General features: G+C 37.4%; 1 protein-coding gene across 2 annotated transcripts in view; it reads left to right on the top strand.

The window, feature by feature from the left end:
- The window catches only part of LOC141401632 (uncharacterized), a 283,351-nt gene that overhangs the window by 156,585 nt on the left and 101,421 nt on the right, over nucleotides 1-25,345 (top strand). For both annotated transcript variants that reach the window (XM_073981962.1, XM_073981963.1), the window contains one exon: nucleotides 8,916-8,971. The gene's annotated coding sequence lies outside the window, so the exon portion shown is untranslated. The remainder of the gene's footprint in view (nucleotides 1-8,915; nucleotides 8,972-25,345) is intronic.

The following is a 25,345-nucleotide window of genomic DNA, read 5'->3' as shown; positions in this document are numbered from 1 at the left end:
ATTGATTTTTTTTAAATCCACGAATTTTGCAATTTTTATAAATCCAATCCATTATTGAAAAAATCTTTTTTAAAAAATTCAATCCAATATTGATTTTTTTTATACAATCCATTATTGAAAAAATTTATTTTTAAAAAATCCACGAATATTGAAAAAATCTTTTTTTAATAAACGAATATTAAAAAATCTATTTAAAAAAATCCAAGAATATTGAAAATATCTCTTTTTAAAAAATCCCAGAATATTGAAAGAATCTATTTTTAAAAAATCCACGAATATTATAAAAATATTTTGTAAGAAACCAAGGAATATTGAAAAAAATATATTTAAAAAAATCTAAGAATATCGACAAAATCTTTTTTAAAAAAATCTTCGAATAGTGGAAAAATTTTCTTTTATAAATTTATGAATATTGAAAAAATCTATTTTTAAATCCACATATATTGAAAATATAATTTTTAAAAAAATTACGAATATTGATTTTTTTAAATCCACTCATATTGATTTTCTTTTAAATCCACGAATATATATTTTTTTTAAATCCAGCAATATTGATGTTGTCTTAAAAAATCCACGAATATTGATTTTTTTTTAAATCCACTAATATTGAAAGAATCTTTTTTAAGAAATCTGCGAATGTTGAAAAAAGTTTTTAAACAATCCACGAGTATTGAAAAAAGGGTTTTTATGTTTTCGTAGCATAAAGAAAACTAATTATTCTGTTTTACTTTTGTTTGTATATTTTTATACCGGGCTAATTCGGTTTTAGTTCAGAATATTTCATGGTGGAAGGTTTAACGCTTTTTTACTTGTTAGTCTTTGTTTGTGGCCGATTTTTGGTATATATAAAAATCTAAATTTACTATAACACAAACATATGTACATACAAATATATATGTATATTGTTTAATTATAATGCTCGACTCTCCAAAATTTTAAGGATCTTTCTTTTTCAAATTTGCTATTCAAAATATAATAAAAATTGTTTCCTTTTAGCAAAAACACTTTGTTTTACAACCCTAACCACAAAAAACAACTAAAACAAAAGGAACACTGATTCACAATCAGGACATTGCATTCTGTTGTATGACATTTCCATTAAGATTTTATGAAAATGGAAATGGAATCAGAAAAACATTTCCTATGCACTCAACACTATTACAACGCTATTACTCTGGGTCACTGCAGGAGTGGCATAAAAATCCTTTTGGACATAAGTGACCACATGTTGAGATTTGATGGTGTTGCTGGTGAGATGAGAGCAACAACTACAAATGTATTGTTTTTGGTCCAAGCCAATGCTACTGATTTCATATACTCACTCATACATTCATACATACATTTGTATGTGTGTACATTTCATTTGTTTGTTTAACATGCAACAAATGACCTCCGACACATTTTCCACAACAAGTTGAACACAACCAAGTGTTTATATTTTACATCTTGAACTCGTTAACTGAAAAGTCATAAAACAGAGGGAAGCCGTAAAGTCCTTGCCCAATCCCCAGAATAAAACTCAAAAAAGTCAACTTGAAATTTTAAAAGTCAAATAGAAAAACAATCTTGGGTTTAAAAAAACAACAAATAAATAAAAAATACCTTGCCTTTCTGGCTGCCAAATGAAATGTTGAAGCTTCTTTGTTTCCTAATGTTGGTATTGTGGTTTTGGTGGGGTCATAAAATGGTCTAAATACATTTTTTGTGTGGCAATCTAATCAAGCAAGGATACTAATGGCTATCAAAATGTCCTTTTCAGGACACACAAATAAAAAAATATATATATACAAAAAACACACACAGCCATATGAACGTATACGTCTAACAGGATTTCATGGTCATTTGCCATTAAATTTAAGCCCCACAATGCTGAAGTGAAAGAGTTCTTGTTGGAAAACCTGAATATTACCAAAAAATTTCCAGAACTGCTTAACGGCAAAGATAACAACATAAATAAAGAACAAAAGAAACGAGAAAAAATCGCTCTTCTGCATGTTATAGCCTTGTTCAAGGAAATGTCACAAATTAAGAATTTTCATGGTCTGTGAATTGTAATGTTTATTTGATTTCTTTATGGTCCTTAATGGCATTTTAACTTAAAGTCATTTGGGTAAAATCATTTTTCTATTCTTGAATAACACAAAGGGCAATAGTAGAACTTTTTTACATATTTTTTCTCAGGGAAAACATGTAAGTGTGTATGTCAAAGGTCGTCTAAGGGGTAGTTTACACTATATGTAAATGTCATATGACATGAAAATTTCCATCGTTATATATTCGCTAATATGTGTAATATTGGAGATTTTCCTTACGCCATTTACTCTGTCCGTCCACACCAGCAAAAATGTAAAAAAACTACGTCTCCACATTGCCTCCGTGAGTAAATATGGAATGTTTTTATTTCGTGTCATATGACATTTATAGATAGTGTAAACTACATCTAAGCTTTGTAAAATGACCTAAATAAAATATGGAGTAACACGTCCTTAAAATACATGACCGATAGATCTGATAGATAGATAGATAGATAGATAGATAGATAGATAGATAGATAGATAGATAGATAGATAGATAGATAGATAGATAGATAGATAGATAGATAGATAGATAGATAGATAGATAGATAGATAGATAGATAGATAGATCGAATCTTTCTTTTCCCCGAAAAATATTTTTTAAGGGGTTCATATAATTGTGTGGCCTTGTTCGGACGTATTCACTTGCGGACAAAAATATCGAGACTTTTTGGTTATTTATCTTAACGCTTGTGGACGCTCCGAATATATGCACACCCTTTGATAATAAATTTGATTTTGGATTAAAGAGCAAAAATGTTGAACATTTGGGGAGTAGGTACATGAAGAAATATGCCATGATAATCTATTTTGAAAGTGGATCTTATATTGGGATTGAATTTCCACCACGAACCTCCCCAAAGATTCTAGGGGTCACATTCAACAGTCTGATCACGTCGTCCGCGCATATCATAGCTATCTGCAACAATATGAAATGTAGGAACTCCCTAGCCGGCAACACTTGGGGTACAGATGGGCCACACATATTGCGATAGGTCGGTTTGTGGTAAGCTGTGCGGCGCCAGTGTGTTCCGCGAATGTAAATGCAACACGATCGAAAAATATTCCAACCTGCCAGAATGCCGTCCGGAGAACCGTATAAACAACTATCGTGTGAATGAGGTCCTCGGAGAACATCCCATTCCCCACGACAAACCAGAGTAGTTTTGGTTCAACTACGCTAGGAGCAGTCGTCTAAATTCCTATAGGGCAAGGATCGATGACACCGCAGTAAAATAACCACGCTGAAGTGCTGTAAGGGCAGCTGCATTCTTATTATATGGCCTAGCCAAAGCAATCGCTGCATCTCGATACATTTAACTATATTGATGTCGTTGTATAGCAGATACAGCTCGTGGTTCATCGTCAACGCAGATCGGTCCGTAGATCCTTCGAAGAATTTTTCTCTCAAACACGCCAAGCACTGCCATATCTGCTTGCGCAAGTACCCAGGCTTCGGAACCATACATCAGCACGGGTAGTATCAGTGTTTCGTAAAGCGTTACTTTTGTTTGACGAGTTGTGGCTTTGTTTTTAAAGTGCTTACTTAAGCCAAAGTAGCATCTGTTGGCCAATACAATTCTTCTTTTTATTTCACAACTGATGTCGTTTGTTGTGTTTACGGCGGTACCGAGGTAAACAAAGTCTTTTACTACCTCAAAATTATAGGAACCAACTTCAACAGTTGGTCCGATCTCAATGGACGCATTGCGCGTCGACACCATCAGCTTGGTCTTCTCGCCGTTTACTGCCAGACCCACTTTAGCAGATTCTCATTCGACCTTCATAAAGATATCGGTTACTTCTTTTACTGATCGTCCCATTATGTCTATATCATCAGCATAAGCAAGTAACATGTGACTATTGGTGTAGATTGTGCCACTTTTTTGATGTTTGCCTCTCGTATAACCTTTTCTAGCAAGATGTTGAAAAGATCACACGAAAGGCTGTCTCCTTGCCTGAAACCTCTTTTGGTACAAAACTCTTCGGAGAGGTTCTTTCCTATTTTAACTGAAGATCATTTTTCAAAGCCGAACGAGCTTTGCGGGGATACCAAATTTAGACATTGCTTGGAATACCTTTAAACGTAGGCTGCTTTATAATCGACAAAAAGGTGGTATGAGTCGATCTGCATCTCTTGCGTCTTTTCCAGGATTTGCCGCAGGGTAAATATCTGGTCAATGGTGGACTTGCCAGGTCCAAAGCCGCATTGGAATGGTCCAATTATTACGTTGACCATGGGCTTTAGTCGTTCGCACAATATCCCTGACACTATCTTGTAGGCGATAGGGAGAAGACTTATGCCCCTATAGTTGGAGCATAAAGTCTTATCTCCTTTCTTATGGACGGGACACAGGATACTCAGGTTCCAATCGTCTGGTACGTGTTCTTCCTGCCAGATAAGTAGCTGATGCATACACCTTATCAGCGTGTCGCCTCCGGTTTTAAACAGCTCGGCTGGTAGTCCATCAGCTCCTGATGCCTTATTATTCTTCAGTCGGTTTATTGCTGTCTTTACCTCTTCTTGGCCGGGTGGTATACATTCAATACCATCTTCTGGGTTTGGATCTGTGATATCTTCGTCGACTTCGCTACTATTGGATACCAACAGTTTGGAAAAATGCTCTTTCCATATCCTTAGCACACTATCTGTATCAGTTACCAGATTACCTTGCTGGTCTCTACAGGAGGATGTGCCAGTTCCAAAGCCATCAGTTTGATGTTTCACTCTTTGGTAGAATTTTCGGACTTCATTCTGTCTCCTGTACATCTCGATTTGTTCACACTCCCGCTTTCCCATCTCTCTCTTTTTCCGGCGGAAAAGACGTTTCTCCTCTCTCCTTTTCTCTCGATACCTCTGTCGTGCGCTACGCGTTGCTACTGATTGTAAAGTAGCCCGCATTTTTCTCTTCGGTAGCAGCACGACACTCCTGGTCATACCATGGATTCTTTGGTGGAGGTCTCTGGTATCCAAGTACTGATTTTGCAGCTGTTTGCATGGAGTGGGCAATGTTTTGCCATTGTCCTGATATGTTATAGGGACGAGGAGTGCTTTGTTTAAGCAGTTGGGCCAGTTGAGTGGAATATGCTGTAGCATATATTCCTTTTGAACCTCGTTTTGAAATTTTGCAGCAGGTGTCCATATTTCCTGAGATGTGTAAGTATCAAAATGCTAGGCGTATTTTGGTTGTAAGCGGTTTCGGACTAGGTTGGACACGTCGGAATCTGCAATAAAAAGAAAGTCACATATCATTGAATTTAATGTAGTATCGATCGGCACTCTTAGACGTGACGTCTAAAGGGGTTTTTTGAGTTTTTGGACCAATTTCTCAAGAAGTATGGATTTGCCCCCGATAAAAATTGTACAGTCTTAACTTGGGCCGCATACAAAACATTTTGCCAACAATTTAAAAACAATCCTACACGAGTCCTTAGACTGCACCCTTTCTTAATTTTGTGTGGGAGGTATCCGAAAATGTGGTGCGATGTAATCGATATTTGGACATGATTCGAGGCTGTAAGAAAAACACGATGTACAACGTTTGAACCAAATGAGTTTCGACCTTTAAGGGTTATCTAACGTACTACCCAATTTAGTTGGTAACGGAAGGAGAGATTTTGGGCCATTATCTCAGGCATTAAGGACTTGCCCCCGAAAAAAATCACGTCGTCACGGGCCCGCAAGAATGTCCAAACGTTCCGAGATGAGCTGTTAAACTGCACTTTTCCAAAAATTTGATTGGGAGGTACCCAAACGACGGGATTGATATAGTCCATATTCCATCCTGATTCATGACTTGACGAAATAATACAATGTGCAAAGTTTGGACCAATCAGAAACTCCCTGTGATAGTTATCTTGCAGATTTACCATTTTAGTTGGCGCTGTTAGATTCTCTTGAAGCTTTTATGCCATTATCTCAGGAAGTATGGACTTGCCCCAGAAAAAATTGTACCGTCGTAAAGGAGGCGACGATACGAGAGGAGCTCTTAAACTTCATTTTTTCGAATTTTGTGTGGGAGGTACCCGAAAGAGTGGAACGATATAGTCTACATTCGAACTCGATCTATATCTGGAATGAATAATACGATTTGCAAAGTATGGACCAAATTCATTGCTCCCTTCAAGAGTTATGGTTCATATAACGAGTGTTTTTGTCTAGGGCTGAGGTAAGCTTAGCCGCTGCCAGGGTTGACCTAAGGACCCACAAACCTTAAGTAAAAACACGAGTGTTTACAGTTTGAATATTTATTATAAAACTGTTGGTATTGGATATACGAACAATATGTGTGAGGAATATCGATGAGATGTGTGTGTGTGTTAATAACCGGTGTCAAACGCTTTGTTGTAATAGGCTCGATGGTAGCCGGGTTGTTGTTGTCGACTCGATGGCAATCGTGTATGTTTGCGTCGGCTCTGATGTATTCGGATGCTCTCGGCTATTCGGGTCAACTCGGCAGTCGTCGGGTGTATGGCTCGGCTCTGTGATGTTCGGTTTGTTGTCGGCTTGTTGACAATCGTCGTGTGTGTGGCTCGGCTCTGCAGTATTCGGGTTACTGTCGGCTCATTGGCAATCGTCGGGAATGTAGCTCGGCTCTGTGGCATTCGGGTTGCTGTCGGCTCGTTGGTTATGTGGCTCGGCTCTGTGGTATTCCTGGTTACTGTCGGCTCGTATTCGGATTGTTGTGGGCAGTCGTCGGATGTGTCGGTCGGTTAATATTTAGGAGCTGGCTATGAGCATTGGGCTGGCTATGAGCGTTGCGCTTGCTAAGAGCTTGGAGCTTGCTAAGAGCTTGGAGCTTACTAAGAGAATGGAGCTTGCTAAGACACTTGGAGCTTGCTAAGAGACTTGGAGCTTGCTAAGAGGCTTGGAGCTTGCTAAGAGCTTGGAGCATGCTAAGAGACTTGGAGCTTCTTAAGAGGCTTGGAGCTTGCTAAGAGCTTGGAGCTTACAAAGAGCTTGGAGCTTATTAAGAGCATGGAGCTTGCTAGGAGCGTGTTCGAATCGTAGCTAACGAGTAACGAGACTGCGGACGAGCCACACGTCTTGTCGTACTTTGTCGGCTGGTGATCGACCCCTTGGGTGAATAAAACCAGAATACATATTCGGGTGGTTCACCATTCACAATTTTATAGAAAAGTATTGAACTTTTGTGGCGGGGGTAATCGAAGGAGTGGACCGTTATGGCCCATTTTCGAACTTAAACTAAAATTGAGCTAAATATAACAAAGTGCAAAATTTGGTTCGAATTGGTTGATACGTACGAGAGTTGTCGTGCGCACCAGCCAAATATACTGACAGATGGACAGACATGGCTAATCGACTCCAAATTGTCTGAAACGAATTTCGTCCAAACATACTTGGGATCTAAAACCATTATTTTGATGAAGCCTTTAGCATAAAGGCTGATGATATAAAAAGGGAACTACATACATACAAATAAAATAAATCGTATCTATCTAAAATTATCTTCATTAAGTACCCTTCATTATTGTAATTTATTATTTCCAAATGAATAAAAAATTGAATTTACCACATTAGTATTTAAAATATCAAATGTTGCAACAACTTCAACACCGGCTGTCCATCAAAAGAAATCCTTTGGTTTAGATGTCACATTTGTTGTTTTTGTTTTTCTTTTTTCGTTTGGCAAGTCATTTTCAAAAGTAATTGAGTCACATTTCATGGCTAATTGTTTCCGAGTAAGGGACGGACCGAGACAGATGAATGACAGACCAACGTTCACTTTTCCAGCTGCCACAGACACCGAAGAATGTGGGTAGCTACAGACAAAGTGAAGTTGCGGCAAATCGAATGAAAAAAAAGAAACATGTTGGCCTCTGTTTTATCTTCAAATCAGGTGGATGGATGGAGGAAGCACAGAGTTGAAAATAAAATGAATGCAGATCTTATGAGTGTTTGTATTGCCTTGTTTTATCTAAAAAATAATTTTCCCAAGACTTCAGGTTGGCAACCACTGTGCCCATAACGCATTTGATGGTAAATACTTTGACAGCAAAATAAACTTAAGTTGTCATTTGTAATTATTTTTGTTTTTTTTTTCTTCTTTTTTTATGTTGCATTCTTTTTAGTCTGTCTATGTCGGTTGTTGCAAAAAAAATATTAGTTGCTATTTGCAATCTTCGTCATTGCAAAATACTTCCTTCATTTCTATTAAAAATTACCGCCACTTTACACAAACTTTTGTCTAACAACAACTAAGCGTGCAAATATTATGTGCAGCACATGAGCATGTGTGTGTGTGGGGAAATAAATTGAAAAAAAATATCGTAATTGAATTCTGATGGCTAAGTGGTTTATCTTCCACTCCATGGATTGCATTGAAAATTCCTCGTTAAGGGTGTAATTTGGTTTTAGCATACTTCCCCCTCTCCTTCACCTCGTTCTCTGTTGTGACACTTGAAATTACGCCAATTAATCAACATCAACAATTACGCCAACAAAAACCTGAACAAATCTTTGATGACAAATAACTTTAATGGAGTCTAAACTTTTTTTTTGCTTTTGTTTTGTTAGCTCAGTTTGATTCCTACGAATGCTGATATCAGCAGGCAAGAATTTTGTGGTGGAAATATTAATTACGATTAGATTAGTTGTCGTTAGATTTTCTTCATAATTTTGTTTAAGGTAATTTACGAAGTTTACACATGACTGATTACAAAGTTTTAGGAAATTAATAAGAAATTATGTTGGATTGTTAATGGCTTTAGTTAATAATTCTCAATATTTCTTAATCAATTTGTTGAAGAAGCTATCTGATTTTATATTTACAAAAACCTCTCTAATTGTTTTTTAATTTATGATTTGTTTGCTTTCAGGATCTTCCATTTCAAAATTAACTTTTTGGCAAATAAATAAATTTGGACTAGTCCACGTAAGTTACAATAAAATACTATACTTATAAATATTGTTTTACTAAATATTTTGATCAAGTTCGAACAAGTAAAATAGTATCAGTTGGCTTTGCCGACAGTGGTATACCCCCATAGCCTATGTCAATTGAAACACATTTTTTTTTTCAAAAAACTTATGTATTTAAGGGGTATGGATGGCCGTATGGACTTACTGACAAAGATATGGCTTAGGATAAAATCTCAAAAGTTTTGCGGGGAAAGTAACTAAAGGTATGGAACGGCATAGTCCATTTTGGAAGTGTGTCTTATTTTGGGACCATTATATCAGGAAACATGGACTTGCCACAAAAAACATATTATCGCTGTAAACAGGGACAGTAGAAGTACCTATGGTAAAAATTTCCAAAAGATTCTTGCACAGACCCTTAACTGCACTTAAATAAAAATGTTGATCATTTGTTCAAGTGCTACCCTAAGGAATGGACTTTTTAACATAAACTAAGTTTGGATAAAATATTTCGAGATTCAAAGTTTGTACAAAATCGGTTGCCCCGTTTATGAGATATTGAGCTTAACATTTTAGCGAATATTTTCGAACTTTTGTGGGGGGAGGTATCGGAGGGAGTGGACCTATAATCACCATCTTCGAATTTCATCTAATATTCGTAGAAATATTACGATATGCAAAGTATTCGGTTCGGGAGTTGTAGGCGTTTTTTACAGTTTTCGGATAATTTTCTCATGAAGTATGGACTTACCACTGAAAAGCGTGTACTATCGCACAGTGCACAGTAGATGCGCCCAACGACAAAAATCAAAAGATTCATGTCATCATTTTAAGAGTTTAAATGTACAAACCGCTTCCAAACGTTCCAAATTTTTCGAAACTAAGATTTGTTTTTCCATTTTTTGCGGTTCTAAAGGAGAAAAAGCCTTAAAAACATGACTAATTTTGGAGAAAAATATGTATTTAACAAGTAACAGAGATATACCCTCAGCCTGTGTATATTGAAACAATTTTTTCCCCAAAAAACGTATGTATTTTTGTATGTATGAACCGACAAAAATGTTGATTAGGATTGAAGATCAAAAGTTTTGCGGAGGATATACTTAAAGGAATGGATCGACATTAGAGTGGGGCGATTTAAACACCACTACGGGCGCCTCGATTTTCTGATTATTGGGATTGTACTGAGCAAAAAAGTCCACTAGACCATATGTCTACGATGAAAATCGAGCCCCCGGATTTTTACTTGAAGTTTTTTTTCAAGGTTTTTTGGATATTTTGGCATATATGTAACAGCCAAACCACTGAGATTTTCGATCCAACACAAAAGCCAAAAATTGTAGCCAAGACAATAATTAAGAACTCTCTAATACATCGCAAAAGCATTGGAATGCTCCTTCAGGCAGTTATGTCCCCGAGAATGTGCACATTTTTCGGAAAATATCGATAAATTACACTGTGCTACAAAATTTGACTCAAAGTCAGTGGGTGGAAATTTCCTTTTGGAGATGAAAGCCCTTGGTGAATGTACTAAGAACGCAAAAGGAAATTTTCATGATAAGTCAAGTTTCTGAGATATGGTTTCGCCAAAATATCCTTGACAAAAAATTTCAAGTCAAAATCCGGGGACTCGATTTTCACCGTAGACATATGGTCTAGTGGACTTTTTAGTTCAGTACAATCCCAAGAATTAGAAACTCCAGGCGCCCACTATCACTTTTTTCCTTCCATACATATCGCCCCGGCCTAATCGACATTGACCATTATGGAAGTGGATCTCCAGGCACTACATATTGTGCCATAGGGGGTTTTTACACCCTTCGGGCTGTTTGCTCAAGAAGTATGGACTTGCCCCTGAAAAAAATTTTAGCATCGTAATTGAGGCAGCGAATGCAAGCTGCTTCAACAAAAATCAAAGTGATTCGAGTGTAGGTCTTAAAGTGAACTTATCCGAAATTTTGTGTGGGAGGCACCGGATGAAGGAGTGAAGTGGTGATATATTAGGATGTTTAAAGTATGGACCAATTCGGCCACTCCCTTCAAGAGTTACGGTACGAACAATTTTTCCGAACATTTTTGAACATTTGTGGGGGATGTATCGGAAGGAGTGGACCGATATAACCCATCTTCGAACTTAAACTAAGTTTGGACAAAATATTACGAAAGCCAAATTGTGGATCGAATCGATTGATCCGTTCGAGAGTTATTGTGCGCTCCAGCCAGCCAGACAGACAAACGGACGGACATTGCTCAATCGACTCAAAATTGTCTGAAATACATTTTGTCCAAACATACTTGGGATCTAAAACCATTATTTCAATGAAAATATTTAATATAGGTGTATGTATTTCCTTAAAGTTTTAGCCACTTTCCAAGCATATGCAAGAATCGTCACTAGTACCAAATTAAAGCCAAGAGTCTGTTGATTTCAAAACTGTTTAGACTTTTTGCGGAAATTTGCGGTTTTGGCAGTTATGTCCAAAAATTTAACCCTGTTTTTCGGTGCAGAATTTATATATTTTGGAATATTTTTAAGTAATTTGATTACACTATGCGACACGAAAATTATTAACCATATTTTGACACCGCAGCGTGATAGAAGGGCAAAAATAAACAGACATGTGTCCCTGCGTTTTTCCCTATCACTTCAACTTTCGCGGTTGTGGCCCCCAAAGACCTGAGGCTTTGATGTCAAAAGGGATCATTTTGTACGGCACATATCTTCTAAACCGCTTGGAATTTGAGATTAGTCGTGGAGGAAAGGTTGTAGCTGTCGTCCTAAAGAATAATAATTGTGAACACATAAAATCCATTAAATTTCATCTTTAAGGTAAATTTTCCATTAAATTTTTTTCATGGATTTTAGTCTCCAGATATGAAACCGATCAAAATTGAAGCAAACAACCAAATACATAGTAAAATGTAAATCTCAACTTTCTAGAACATACAAACTTTGTAGAAACCGCTCCATAGATACTAAACCGTCAAACTTCAAGAAAGCAGTCAACCACAATAATTTAGGAAAAAAATATTAGCAAACAACTTTCTAAAACATACGAAATGTCTATGAGCGGTTCTTAAATGCAAAAATAGCCAAAAACTTTGGAAAATATTAGATTTTTATACCTTTTTTTCCTATTCTGCTCCACAGATACCGAACTGCCCAAAAATTAAGGATACAGTCAACTACAAAAATGTACCTAAGATTTCAATAAACAATTTCCTAGAACATATAAAGATTCTAGGAACGGTTTATCAAGCTCAAAATTCGATTATTTTAAATCATTTTTCCTGTTCAGGTCCGTAAATAACACAGCTTTCAAATTTTCTTGAATTTTAAAAAGTTTGTTATTTCCAGACTTGAGTGGGGAATCTTAGGTAGACTTTTGTAGTTAACTGTATCTTTAATTGTTGGGCAGTTCCGTATCTGTGGACCAGAATAGGAGAAAAAGTATAAAAATCGAATATTTTCGAAAGTTTTTAGCTACTTTCGCATTAAAGAACCGCTCATAGACATTTCGTATGTTGTGGTTGATTGAATTCGTGAATTTTGAATGGTTTATCTATGGAGCAGAAACCGAGAAAAGAGGATAAAAATCTCATTTATTTTGCTTTTTGGCCATTAAGAATCGTTTCTACAAAGTTTGTATGCTCTAGAAAGTAATTTACTGAGATCTAAGGAACATTTGTCTAGTTGGTTGTTTACTTCAATTTTGATCGGTTTGATATCTGTAGATTAAAATCCGAGAAAAAAATATAATGGAAATTTGATCTTAACGATTTTGACCTTGAAGAAGAGGTCGAATGGATTTTATGTGTTCACAATTATTATTCTTTAGGAAAAGAGCTTCAACATTACCTCCACGAGTAATCCCAAATTCCAAGCGGTTTAGAAAATATGTGCCGTACAAAATGATCCTTTTTGACATCAAAGCCTCAGGTTTCTGTGGGTACATAACCGCGAATGTTGAAGTGATAGGGAAAAACGCCGGGACACGTATCTTCTTATTTTTGGTCTTTATCACGCTATGGTGTCAGAATGTGGTTAATAAGCCATGACTCAAAAAATGACACACAGTGTTATCCTTTCTTACATTTATGTTCAATATACTGTTTTTGTACAATTTGTGATTTCTTTTATCATGATAACTTGGAACCGGGATATATACTTTAATAAATTTTTTTCTTGTTTGGGACACCCTAATGTTGCAACACGCCAAAACGTGGAAAATTTCCCCGCATCGAGAACTAAAAATTCAGGATTATTCGTTATATGGGAGCCATGCGAAAACTTGAACCTAGGATTACAACATTATCGTTAGTATATATTTAGGCCACTAGGATCAATTAATAAAAATTTCAGTTCGATATATTATCCAGAAGTTTTTTTGTCACACCTTCCAATGTAAATGCCACCAATGTACAGTGTTTATCAATGGGTCCTATGTCCAAGTTTCCACGCGGTTCCCATGTAACGAATAATCCTGAATTGAAGTAATCTTGTGCCAAGAGTTCTTATTGCATAGTAAACCTCCCGCGAAAATTTTTCAGTATTGATCCATGATTTTGTATACTCCCATACGATTTATATCTCGATTTATTTCGGCAGGTGTTATAGTACGTTTATATACAACCGGATTTAACAAACCCACTGGGTTTTAAATGTCAGTTCCATTACATATACGTCAAACAAATCCTCATAAAGAAGGTTAACCCTGCAAAAGGCTATAATATAAACATGGCCTTAACCAAATATTCAAACCGAATAGGATTTAATAATGAACTCAGAGTTTAGAAAACCACAATGTAAAGAAAAAGAAATATGATGACGGTCCATTTGTTGGTACTTTATAAGATTTAATCACCTTTTTCTGGAGAATTACCTGTAATAATGTAGTTTTGGTTCTCAATGCGGGGAAAATCTCAAAATTTTGGCGTGTTCCAACATTAGGTTGGGACACCCTAATGAAAAGGAAAATGATTTATTAAAGTAAATACCCCCAAACCTAGAAATTGTCTTTCCGAGTTTTCAGCGCGGCTCCAGATTATCATGATAATAGATATCGCTAACAACACAAACAACAATATATTCAAGACATTAGTGAAAGGATAATAAAATTACTTTAAAATATCCCAAAAAATATAAATTCAATACTTAAAAACCGAGTTAAACTTTTGTTGAACTGTCCAAACCTCAAATATCCACAAAAAGTCTAAACAGTTTTGATTTCTACAGGTCTTTGACTTTAACTTGGTACTAGTGGCGATTCTTGCATATGTTTGCTAAGTAACTAAAACTTTAAGAAAATCGATACATCTATATTAAATATTTTAATTTTGACAAATATTATAACTAAAATATTTGGTAACCCTTGCAAATTAGAGCAATTCTTCTTATACAGGTCAAAATAAATCTTAAGTAATTTGCTAAAGCATTGAACTTAAGTTAAGGGGTGAATTAGAGTCATTTTTAAATACAAGTTTTATTTTTCAAAATTAATCACATTTGTAAGGCTCTTAAGGCGAAAAATGGAAAAAAGTTGAGTTTCGAAATGTTTGGAATGTTTAGAAGCGATTTGCATCTTTTAATTCTTAAAAATATGACATGATGTTTTTATTTATTTTGTCGTAGGGCGTATCCATTGTGCAACTTAATAGCGACCTTGAGTGTAACCTTTTTCAAGAAAAATTTAAACGATTCTTGAGGAGGTCCTAACCTGCACTTTTCCGGAATTTGGTGTGGAGGTATCCGAAGGAGTTGACATATATAGGCCATATCTAACCTGATCTATGTATTTTAGAAATATAACGATGTCTTAGGTATGGACCAAATCGGTTACTGCCTTCGAGAGCTATAGTGCGCACCATTTTAGCGAAAAAATTGAAATTTTGTGGGGGGAGGTACCTGAGGAACTGGGTCGATATGGCCCATTTTCGAATTTAAACTAAGTCAAATTTTAGATGAAATCTGTTAATCCCTTCGAGACAGGCTTTGCTAAATTGACTCGATGACGCACATTCTGCCCGTATGAAAGTCGATATACCCTCGTTAACATAAATGCTGAGGGAATAAAAAATTAAGTTACAGTGTTTTATTTATAAATGCACTAAAAACTAGAAAATAATTATGTAACAAAATTATTATGTAACAAGCATTTACCAGTAGAAACAAAATTACTTTTATATAAAGTTAGTATTCGGCCAATTCTTCTCTATGCATTTCCAATATGGTTTACCATTTCGCCTACAGTAATGAGGGAAATGGAGGTTTTTGAAAGAAACATAATTCGGAAATGCATAGGGAAGAATTATAAATCAGAAAATAAAAGATTTTCGAATGAATATTTATATGAGTCCTCCTCAATCACCAAAATTTCGGATTATGCTCTTGATCTTTTATTCAGATTTGTTCAAAGACTTAGTAATTTTGAAGGTAACGTGATGCAAAACATCTTGATTTCTGAAGAAAATTTTAATTGGAATAATACAAATTATTTGTCGCCCATTGGCATTATGAATGAACAAATTGGTAACAATAGTGCTTTGCTTTATCTCTCTCCTACTCCCGGTATACACAGGGGTTAGTTTTTTTTATATTTAGTTTGTAAGATAGTTTTTAAGGTAAATGTTTTTATTATTATTATTATTATTACAACTTCCTAGCAGACAAAGCTCTGCGAGATACTGGATGTGCCGGGAGCAAGCACATTTTCTAAGTAACTTTGTATTCATTTTCTCACACCGACATTATCACAATTTGTTAACATAAACATATTATGGAAATTAAAATAATACCTTATAGTTTTAAGTTTCTTTATTTATGTATTTGTTTCACAATACCATTTGTAATGTTTTTTATATGAGTCTCAATAAACTTTAACCTAACCTAACTAGAAAATACTTTTTCTCTTAGCCTCAATAAGTAATTATATTCTTCTTCATAATGGGATATCTCAAATAAAACGCTTGCATTGAAATTAAAAATTGTGAAAAAATTAAATGGCAATAAACGTCAAGCGTTTTATTTGAGAGATCCCATTATGAAGAAGAATATAATTACTTATTGAGGCTAAGAGAAAAAGTATTTTCTAGTTTTTAGTGCATTTATAAATAAAACACTGTAACTTAATTTCTTAATTATTATTTTTATACTCCATACTGAGGGTATAATTAAATTTGTCATTCCGTTTTTAACACATCGAAATATCCATCGGAGACCCTATAAAGTTATATTCTTGATCAGGGTAAAATTCTAAGTCGATATAACCATGCCCGTCTATCCGTCTGTTGAAATCAAGATACAGCTCGCAATTTTTAAGATAGAGCTTTGTACTCGTAATATGGTATAGAAGTTTCTATTACGCCAAAGACGTTTGGTATTGCAAATGGGCTATATCGGTCCACGTTTTGATATAGCACCCATAGAACGGTAACACCCGATTTTCGGTATTTTGAAGGTTTTAGCGTATATCACACCGAAATGGCTGAAATTTGGTATTTAGTATTCGTTGGGGTATAACATTTTCTCCCACAAATTTGTCGGTATAAGTCCACGCCTTCATATAGCCCCCATACGACGGTACCTCCCGATTTCCGTATAACTTGAAGGTTTTAGCATCATTATCACAGCGAAATGGTTAAAATTGGAATTTAGTCTTCGTTATAGGTATAAAGCTGTTCCCCAGAAATTTATCGGTATAGATCCACGCCTTCATATAGCCCCCATAGAACGGTACCCCCCGATTCTCGGTATTAGTCAACGTTGGAGGTAAAAACCATTCCGACTGAAATTCGTCGGTATAGGTCCACGCCTTCATATAGCCCCCATAGAACAGAACCTTTCGATTTTCGGAATTTTGTATGTTTAAAATTCATTAACACACCGAAATAAATTTGGTATTTAATCTTCGTTGCGTGTGTAAAACTTTTCTCCTGAATTTTGTCGGGGTAGGTCCACGCCTTCACATAGGCCCCATAGAACTGCCCCTCCGAAATTTGTGTTTTTTGACTATTTTGGCTCCAATATCATAACGAATGGTTTAAATTTTGTAAGTAGTCTTCGTTAGACACATAAAACTTTCCGCCAGAAATTTGTCGGTTTGTCGGCCCATGTCTTCATATAACCGCCATAGACCGGTACACTCCGATTTTCGTTGCTTTGAAAGTTTTAGCCACATTATTCAAATGGACGGACGTTTTGGTATTAAGGTTCTTTTTTTTGAAAATTTCAGTCACATTTTTGTACCGAATTTGTAATTAATTGGATTTTGTGTTCCCTGAAGATAGAAAACTTATTCACAAACAAACTGTCCATATATGTATATCCAGGTTTAAGTCTAGCCGGTATTGCCCATTTTTGTGTATTTCGAGTTTTTTTTTACAAATTTTCGTACCGAGATTGCTGTAATTTAATATTGTGTGTTGATCCATGTTTTGGAAAGAACTACGATGATGCCCTATATGAGCTCTTTTGAAGGGAGTATTCTCAGCTAGGATATACTAACTACAAAAGAAACTAATTGTTCTTATTCACTTAAATACAGTTAGTGGTGGAGGGTAAAAAAAGTTCGGCCTTAACGTCGTCGGAACTTAACGTCGTTCTTACTTGTTGAATTTTAATTTTTTTTATTAAATTCAGAATTTCTTAAGTTTGTATTTTTTTAACAAAAAACTTTACAACCGTGTTTTTTTTAATTATCATTTAAAAAATGTTCTGCGGGAGTGCTTTAATTTTGGCCGATACTGTACATACATACATATATGGTTGGTGTCAATGCTCTCAATTGCTAACTTTGTTTGCAGAACAGCCCAAGGCCTTGAAATACTTTTTGTGGAATTGATGGAAAACATTTAAATTTGTTACATTCGCTGTAACCAATTGCTTCGTGAGCAACTTCATTGAAGAAAAATTTTACCACAGTCGATGAAGTTAAGTGGGAGTTAAATGACAGATTCCACACACCGAACGTACACCCATATCGTTAACAAATATATGTACAAGTGTGCTAGGTAACACAAAGTACAAACAAGGGGAGGAGAGGGAGCCCACTGTTCCATATCACATGATACTGAGATGATAGTTAATTCATTTTAAATATCCGGGCTATTAAATGAATGTTGAGTTTGTTTCGTTGTTGGTTGTATGTGTTTTGTTTGCTCCTCCAGGCATTTGAGTGTGTTCATTTTTTACACTGATATACATTGGCACTTGTTTCGATATGATGATGGCCTACGGCTGAACAATTAGCAATTAAGGGAATTCATTTCATTTCACTTATACGGAAACACGAAAATGTTGTTTGCAGGTCATTTTAATATTTGTGACGATGGTGTTGTTCCTTGCAGGATTTTATTCCTTCTTATAACACTCAACAAGCATCAATGTTTATCGGGAACAAACAAGTGTTTGATTTCTAAATTCCTTCTTCTGCTTCTTCTTCCCCATTGAGTTTGAGGCACTTGGTTTCTAATATGTATTCATTCCTCTGATTTTAATGTAACCATGTTTTGTGCTGCTGTCAATAAATTTTACAACTTAATTAAGTTGTTTGTCACCCCGGTTTTATATTGTTTAAGGAAATGTTTTTATTTTGTGTGAATGCGTGTGTTTGTATGTGTGTGTGCTTCTAATGTGTGGGGATGGAAATTTTATGACTCTTATGAAGGCCACTTCATTTTGTTTCCCTGCATTCAAGTGGATTTTTATGACAGCATCAAAACGATAGCAACGAAATGCTGGAGCGTAAGGAAAAGGAAATGAACATGAACAAAGCTATACTAAAGTTTGCACAACAAATAGCCTTAATGTTTCTCGGAAGTTATTGTAAAACAGAATGTATATGCGAATTAAATAGGTCGAAATATTGGTTCTCCAAAAATAATTCAACTTTGAAATGGAAAATTAGATCTCTTTTTGATAGTTATATTGCCAACCAGGCATTATAAACCGTCACTGTACCCACTATAGGCATTCATTGAATTCGACATTGATGTTCGACCACATTAGATACTCAATTCTTATGGCCCTTCTCCGACCAAATAGTTTGATCCGTTCGAGAATTATTGTCTAAAACTGATTCCGTCTAAAAATACTTGGGGTGCAATACCATTATTATACCCTCGGCATTTTTTGCTTAAAAATGTGCCTCATCGAAATAATGGTTTTAGACCCCAAGTATGTTTGGACGAAACGTGTTTCAGACAATTGGAGTTGATTTAGCCACATCCGCCCGTCTGTCTGGCAGGCTGGAGCGCACGATAACTCTCGAACGGATCAACCGAATCGGTTCAAAATTTGGCTTTCGTAATATTTTTTGCAAACATAGCTTAAGTTCGAAGATGGGTTATATCGGTCCACTCCTTCCGGTACCTCCCCCACAAAACTTGAAGAAACTAACCGATTTGGTTCATACTTTGCACATCGTGAAATATCTACCAGACTTTGATGATGTTCCAATATAGACTCAATCGGTCCACACAAAATTTCGGAAAAATTCAGTTTAGGACCTGCTCTCGAATCGCTTTGATTTTTTTATAGCAACTTGTATTCAATGCCCCCCATACAACGGTATAAGTTTCATCAGGGGCAAGTGCATACTTCCTGAGAAAATAGCCTGCAAGTTACAAAAAACCACTATGACACCGTGTGTAGCGGTTGGAGCGTAAGATAACTCTCGAACGGATCTGTCGATTCGGCCCAAAATGTGGCCTTTGTAATATTTTGTGCAAAATTAGTTTAAGTTCGAAGATAAGCCATCTCGTCCACTCCTTCAGGTGGTACATTCCCCATAAAATTTCAAAAATGTTCTGAAAAATTTGGTCCATACTTTACACATCCTAATATGTCTACCACATATCGATCAGGTTCGAATATGATCTATGTTTGTCTATTCCTTTGGGTACCTCCCACACAAAATTTCGAAAAAGTTCAGTTTGAGACCTGGTCTCGGATCACTTTGATTTTTGTTGAAGCAACTTGCTTTCGCTGTCTCAATTACGACGGTAAAAGTTTTTCAGGGGCAAGTCCATACCTCTTGAGAAAACAACGCAAAAGGTGTAAAAACCACTTATGACACCATATCGCTCATTTACTCAAAGAGTGGCATAACTCAAAAAAATGCGTTTTCTGAGTTAGCAATTTCTATTTTTCTATGACTTCTACTTCATCTTGTGTCAAATTTTCACACTGATATTTCTAAAACTCGACGATTCAACACAACATTTTTTTGAGTTTATGAAGCACTAAAACACTTCAAATCGGGCTTAATCTTGCACAGAAATTTAGCACTGATATCTGGCAAGCTGTTTGCAAAATATGGCCCTAGTAGTTATTTTAGTTTTTGTGTAATAATCTTTTTAAGTGGGGAAGACAAGTTTTAATAGCCAACTTAAAACGCGATTTTCTGTGGTCACTCTTTGAGTAAATAAGCGATATGTAGGTGGCTGGAGAGCACAATAACTCTCGAACTGATCAACCGATTTGGTCCAAAAATTGGACTTCGTCATATTTTGTCCCAACTTAGTTTCAGTTCGAAGATGGAATATTTAAAAATGTCACTAACATGTTATGCACGATATCACTTGAACGGGCCAACCAATTTGGTCCAAATTTTGGATCTCCTAATATTTAGTCCAAATTTAGTTTAACTTCTAAAATGGCCCATATCCATCCTCTTCTTAGGGAACTGAGCATCTAATGTTCCATCCACACAAAAAAGATATTATATTGACATTAGTCTGCTCCCTATTGCCTATAAAATACAGTCTTGAATTTTGTGCCATCGCGTTAAATCTATTTACGGACCAAACTGGTGCTGCCTAGCTTAACAAAGATAGATATGGCATATACTGTCGCCTAGAATCTAGATTAGTTGATAGTCGGAATTCTTACGACCAGGGCATTCAACTCTGTGCTCATATCCACAGTCCATGTGGTGAACAGAGTATTCGGATATTTGAGTTGCATTTATCTTCGCTGACCACACTGATGCCGCATAGCTCACCACAGACGGACATAGCGCGTTTATTTCTTTGTCTGCACCTCAACTGACCTAAGAACCTTTTTCATAGCTCTCCGCTAATCATTGTGGCATGTGCGGATGACGTGAATATGCTATCGAATATTACCCCTAGGATCTTGATGTAGTTAGTGGTCAGAATTCAGCTGCCATCGAGAAGGTCATTCAACAATCTATGCGGTTACAGGGTGACCCTAGTCCTAGTGGTGGATATTTGCATATTCCTCGCATTCATCGTACAATCGTAAAGATCTAAATGCCGTTGGGAAGGGGTGGAATACAGGAAAGATAGAGATTAAACAGTTCCGGAAGTATCACTTTATCTTTGGGAACTTCCATTTTACTCTGCGATGCTTCGACTTCTTTTTCCGGAATTTCACGTAAAACTGGCACCCACATACATATAAAATATAAAAAAAAACCTGGCCCAAGGGAAGTCTGCTTCATGTCCTCAAACCGCGTGGAGTGCTTGACAGTATCAAAGGCTTTTGATAAGCCAAACGCCACCAACATTATCCTATCACACGGCTTGTCCTCGACTTATTTCAGTGGAGATTGTAGGCAGCGTAGTTGTAGTGCTGTGTGAATCTGAATGCCGTTGGGAAGGGGTGGAATACAGGAACGATAGAAGTTAAAAAGTTCCGGAGATATCACACTACCTTAGGAACTTAGAGTTTTACTCTGCGTTGCTCCGACTTCTTGTTCCGTAACGACTACGACTGGCATCCACACACAAATTTGGCCGAAGGGTAGTCTGCTTCATGTCCTCAAACCGCGTGGAGTGCTTGCTAGTATCAAAGTCTTGTGATAAGCCAAACGCCACCAACATTGTCCTATCACTCGGCTTGTCCTCGACTAATATCAGTGGAGATGACTTGCAGTACAGTTGTAGTGCTGTGCTATTTACGGAACCCATGCTGATGATTGATCTGCAGCTCTATAACTATTTCCGACACTGGCCTCAAGTGTCTTTGCGAAGGGCGACAGGAGTGAAATTGATTTATCTTTGATGGCTTCCTTGCCTGATCCATTTCGGATATAATGTGGGGGTTTAGAACTTTGGTGAGATATTGAACTCCCGGCTAAACTAATTGTTTCAGCATTACCATGGCCATCAGGTCTTAACGCTTGGACTGATTTCGCCTTCCTGATGGCATTCGCAACATCATTCATTGTTGTGTTTTCTTCTCAGCAGGAATAGATCTAACGCGATGTAGTATTTTTCTATTCGTCCTGTCACTGTCGTTTGCTCGAAAATCTGTCGATTAAAATAACTTGCGCAACTCTTCGAATCAGTCAGCATAACGTTGCCAAACGTGGTTGGGTCCCTATCTTCCTTCTTCCCAGGGTTCGAGAGGGACTTAACCGTTGTCCATAATTCACTTATTTCTATTCCAATGTTGCAACTCTTGAGATGGTTTAGCCCCTTGTTGCACTTTCGCTCACCAACCAATCTCTTAACTTCATGTGTCAGCTCCCTGACTCTGGGGTCACTAAGGTTGGATCGTAGAAGCTTATCGCCCGCATTTGCTAGTCCGGCCTCCTCTGCTGAAAAAATTGGTCTTACTTCGGATATTCGACTAGCAGCACCTACGTAGCAAGGGGGGAGTCCTGGGTGGCCAGTGCACTCCGAAAAAAATGGTGTCGAAAAGCATTTCTGACTACCAGATATCTGAAGCAGTGATTAGTGAACTTTCTGAAACTAGGCCAATTAGCTTTGTCATGATTGATGAAAGTGCGGCGTTCCGAGGTGATGAAATCAGGCGGTCTGCTAATGGAGACAATTATACACGATGTAGTCGCGGAGGCAGTACAGAGATACCGTGTGAATGCCCTATTTGAGCAACAAAGTCCCTCAAGACCAGTCGGTTATGAACATCCAAATGCGGGCTAATGTTGTGCCTATAACCTGGAGTATACGTTAAGGAAATTTCAGAGCTCCGATTCACTCGCGAGTGAAAATTTAGGGGGAGGTGGTCATTTTTTTGGGTGCAATATTTTTGGTGGTTGTGGGGCAAGTTTATTTTGGGGTTGGATAAGTTTTTGTTTGGTGTTGGGGAGGTGGCAAGTTTCCCCCTCAACTTGCTAGAAGTCGAGAAGAGTTTCACTCGCGGGTGGAATTCGAGGGAATTCGAGCGAGTATTCGGAGCTCTGGGAAATTTACCTTGGCAATTGCACACCTGGCTGCTAGCCCCCAGCCATTCTGTGTACAGGTTATTAGAGCCAGGCTCAAACGAGATAGGTCTGTATTGAACAGACTGGTACAACAGGAAAGCTATTTCCCCACCCCCACTTCTGGTACATTGTTACCAACTCTGTAAGTCACTGTTGTTGATCTTGATTTCCCGCACCGACGTGACCTTCATATTCTTCAGACTCGTAGAATCCACTATATCCCCGAACTTATATCGGAGTCCATTGCAAAATGAATGCACTTCCAGGGATTGGAACAGAAACGGCCGGTGTTAAATGCTGCGTATGCGGCCGCTGCTGGGGGTACTGCGGGGATTCTCGTATTCTAATGATCATGACAACTCACTAGAGCCTGCATTCACGTAACAACATAGTCCCTGTCACAGAACCTCACATGGACGAGTCCAGAGCAACCCCTGACATGCACCCACCCCGACATCTTTCGCATCAGCACCGGCTGGTGTTAAATTCTGCGTGTGCGGCTGCTTTTGGGTGTACTGCGGGGATTCTCGTATTCTGATGATGATGTCACTAGGCCCTGCGTTCACGTAGCAACATAGTCCCTGTCACAGAATCTCACACGCACGAGTCCAGAGCAACCCCTGATATGCACCCACCCCGACATCTTTCGCAACAGCACCGGCTGGTGTTAAATTCTGCGTGGGCGGCTGCTGTGGGGGGCTATGGGGGATTCTCGTAGTCTGATGATGACGACGACTCACTAGGAGCTGCGTTCACGTAGCAACATAGACCCTGTCGCAGAACCTCACATGGACGAGTCCAGAGCAACACCTGACATGCAGCCACCCCCGACATCTTTCGCTACAGCAACGGCTGGTGTTAAATGCTGCGTGGGCGCCTGCTGTTGGATGGACTGTGGGGAATTCTCGTATTCTGATGATGACGACGACTCACTAGGGGCTGCGTTCTCGTGGCAACATAGACCCTGTCGCAGAACCTCACATGGACGAGTCCAGAGCAACCCCTGACATGCACCCACCCCGACATCTTTCGCATCAGCACCGGCTGATGTAAAATTCTGCGTGGGCGGCTGCTTTTGGGGGTACTGCGGGGATTCTCGTATTCTGGTGATGATGACGACTCACTAGGGCCTGCGTTCACGTAGCAACATAGACCCTGTCGCAGAACCTCACATGGACGAGTCCAGAGCAACACCTGACATGCAGCCACCCCCGACATCTTTCGCATCTCACAAAAGTTTGAGTGTGGTGAACGCGGATGTGACAAACCGAACATATGCAAATCGGTCCTGTTTATCACGGACTAAAAGCATCCGTAGCAGGCATTCCGGGATATGCTGCTACCAACACAGGAAAACGATATAAATACAAACATTTGTATACTTAGGTGGTAGCCGCTGGCCGAAATCCATTTATGCATAAAGCTTGATTTTGACTAGAGATAACCCATTTGAAGCTATCTAAAGCTTTCGCGTTATCTATAAATGCTATGTATATAATATAGAATATATAATATATAATAAATTCAAACGCATTTTCCATCCCGGCGACAATCTCTTTTTGCACTCCTGGTCTGTTTTTAGTATTTTATTCAAATTGCTATTCTTCCACCATTTGCATTCGATTCGTTTTTCACTTCATTTATTTGTGGCGTGTGGTTTTATGGTCCACAAATTTATATTATAGTTATGATGCTGGCGATGTTATTAAATGTTTAGAGCTTTTATCATAAATTCGACAAATAATAGGTAGGTTGGTAGGTAGGTAGTGGGTACATTCCGAGCAAATGGTAGAAATTATTTGCCATTTGGCCACAATTTCCATTTTATGGTCGAACGTCTGTTTGCATAAAAATATTTATGCTAATAATGATTTATTTTTTCTGTTCTTTATTTCTTTTGCAACGTTTATTAAGCTTTTACGTTTGTGTGAAAGCATAATTCGACATTGGTTTTGTAGTAGTGTTGCCATTTTGACGAATGGTTTTGTTTGCTTCCTCAAACCAAAATTATATTTATTTCAAAGCTTTTTTGTGCAAGTTTTGTTGAGGTGACACCGTGGTATTAAAAATCGATCATTTTGCTTCGCACTCTTCGTTTCAATTTTTCTCTTTTTTAAAAACCCCTACCCGTTACTAGTTACGACAAACCAACCAAATTTAATATGAAAAGAACTACTGATCATTTTTCCTTTAAA

This window comes from Musca autumnalis, unplaced genomic scaffold, assembly GCF_047663935.1.
Source record: "Musca autumnalis isolate F117 unplaced genomic scaffold, ASM4766393v1 scaffold_4, whole genome shotgun sequence".
NCBI lineage: Eukaryota > Metazoa > Arthropoda > Insecta > Diptera > Muscidae > Musca > Musca autumnalis.
This window is presented reverse-complemented; position numbering and strand designations above follow the sequence as displayed.